The sequence below is a fragment of the Corvus brachyrhynchos genome, unplaced genomic scaffold (genome assembly GCF_000691975.1).
Source record: "Corvus brachyrhynchos isolate BGI_N302 unplaced genomic scaffold, ASM69197v1 scaffold302, whole genome shotgun sequence".
NCBI lineage: Eukaryota > Metazoa > Chordata > Aves > Passeriformes > Corvidae > Corvus > Corvus brachyrhynchos.
This window is the reverse complement of record NW_008237244.1, coordinates 4,380,521-4,383,238: the sequence shown is the minus strand read 5'-3', so window position 1 is coordinate 4,383,238 and position 2,718 is coordinate 4,380,521. Positions and strand designations below refer to the sequence as shown.

The 2,718-nt window shown below is 47.1% G+C and overlaps 1 pseudogene; it reads left to right on the top strand.

Annotated features, from left to right (window-relative positions):
- Window positions 1-2,386, top strand: part of LOC108445674 — a 34,244-nt pseudogene extending 31,858 nt beyond the window's left edge.
- Window positions 2,387-2,718: the final 332 nt, after the last annotated feature.

Genomic DNA, 2,718 nt, shown 5'->3' with positions numbered 1-2,718 from the left:
AAGAGAGTTGGTTGAGCATCAGTTCCTCCAGGCTTAAGAATGATATATCCCAATGAGCAAGAAATTGGTTAAAGGTGGCAAGAGACCTGTGTGGATGAATAAAGAACTGTCATTAGTCAAGCAGGAAATACACAAGAGATGAATGTAGGGTCAGGCCACTTAGAACAGATATAGAGGTGGTCAGAGTTACTAGAAGTAAGACAAGGAAGGTCAAGACCCATCTGTAATTAAATCTGGTCAAGGATGTCAAGGACACTAAGAATGGCTTCTTCAAATACATCAATAACAAAAGGAAAACAAAGGATAATGTGGGACCATTATTAAATGGAGGGGGGACAGAGGACACAGAGAAGGCAGAGTTGCCAAATGCCTTCTTTGCATCGCTCTTCACTGACAAGACCAACCCTCAGGGATCTCTCACCCAGGGACCTGGCTAAAGGGATGTTGGAAGGAAGACCTTTCCTTGGTCAAGGAGGGTTGGCTTAGAGAAGACCTAGGCAAACCTGACACCCACAAGTCCATGGGCCCTGAGGGGATGCATCCACAAATGCTGAGAGAGCTGGTGGACACCACAGCGCGGCCATTCATGGTCATCCTTGAAAGGTTGTGGAGATCAGGAGAGGTGCCTGAGGACTGGAAGGAAGCAAATGTTGCCCCAGCCTTCCAAAAGGGCAAGAAGGAAGACACAGGGAACTACTGGCCAGTCAGCCTCACCTCAATCCCTGGAAAGGTGATGGAGCACCTCATTCTGGAGGCCATCACTATCCACATGGATGACAAGAAGGTGATCAGAAGTAGTCAGCATGGATTCACTAAAGGTAAGTCATGCTTGAGCAGCCTGATTGCCTTCTGTGATGAAACAACTGCCTGGATGGATGAGGGAAGAGCAGGGGATACTGTCTACCTCGACTTCAGCAAGGCTTTTGACACTGTCATAACACCCTCACAGGCACACTCAGGAAGTGTGGACTGGGTGAGTGGACAGAGAGGTGGTTTGAGAAGTGGATGAACAGCAGATCCCAGAGGGTTGTAATCAGTGGCACAGGGTCTAGTTGGAGGCCTGTCACTGGTGGTGTCCCCTAAGGTTCAGTATTGGGCCCAGTATTGTTGAATATTTCATCAGTGACTTGGATGAAGGGGCAGAGGCCTCCTCAGCAAGTTCCCCAACAACACAGAGCTGGGAGGAGTGGCTGATACTCCAGAGTGCTGTGCAGCCCTTCAGAAGGACCTCGACAGGCTGGAGAGATGGGCAGAGAACTGCCTGAAATTCAACAAAGGCAAGTGCAGGGTCCTGCACCTGGGGCACACCAGACACCAGTACAGGCTGGGGGATAACCTGCTGGAGACCATGGGATCCTGGTGGACAACAAACTGTCCATGAGCCAGCACTGTGTCCTTATGGTCAAGAAAGACAAAGGTATCCTGGGGTGCATTAGGAAAAGCATTGCCAGCAGGTTGAGTGTCATATATGAAAGGGAGTGTTGGCCTTTGCATATTAAGTGTTTCAACTTTTAATTGTTGTTTAATTATTGCTTATTCAAATTCCCCATCAAGCCAGTTCAGAATTATTAAGTTCCAAAGTTATTCCCCTGATTAGTTGATTAAAGAGTGCTTTACATAATCCTCGTTAAAAATCCCTTGTTAATAAAGTTCCACAAGTTCGTTCCCCTCTTTAGTCCCTAAAAAGTGTAAAAACCCACAATGTCTTAATTCCTGTATGTATCCAAGGTAATTACCCTGTTTTTAAGAGTTCTCTAAAATACTTATAACCCAGTTTTAGACCTTTTACCAAGTGTTCTTAACCTTTGTAAGTTTTAAGTGAGTTTTGACCTTTGCCAAAAAGCAGACCTTCTAACTGACAGGCAGCTATTTTTAGAACCTGGACATTGGCCTGCAACTCCGCACCATGGCAACCTGGAATTTTAATGAGGACTTTTCCTGACTTTGGAACCATGTCATTTTTCCCTTGGACAACAGCGAGCCATTGGCGGACTGAGATTACCTCACCTGAAGACACCACCAATCATCCAGGACCATGGAGGCTGGACCGTGGGCGGTCATGGGCGGGACCCAGACTCTATAAAACCGCTGGACACCAAGTCAGGGGGCCATTCACCTCAGATTAGCTGCTGGTGAGGTCTGATGCTGGGAGCACAGGCCTCTACCTCTTTCAAGAGGCAATTTAACCATTCTGACTTTGGGCTAGCTAGAAGTCACCCCAGCATTGTAAGGTCTCTGCCTTGGGATTTTTGAGCCGGTTCGGCCAACAAGGTCTCTAATTACTGCAGATCCGGTTTTTTGGCTTTATAATTCTTTTGTACTTGCTTTTTTTTTTTTTTTTTTTTGCTGATTGTTCTTTTAATAAGTTGTTCTTAATTATTTTAAGAACCAAGAGTTGTCTCATTCCTCACATTGAGGGAGGTGATCCTATCCCTCTGCTCAGCCCTAGTGAGGCATCATCTGGAGTGCTGTGTCCAGTTCTGGGCTCCTCAGTACAAGAGAGACATGCAGCTACTGGAGTGGGTCCAGAGGAGGGCTGCAAAGATGATGGGGGGACTGCAGCATTACTCTTATGAGGAAATGCTGAGGGTGCTGGGCCTGTTCAGCCACAAGAAGAGGCAACTGGGAGGGGACCTCATCAATGTCTATCAGTCTCTGAAAGGAGGGTGTCAAGAGGATGGAGCCAGGCTCTTGTCAGTGGTGCCAAGCAATAGGACA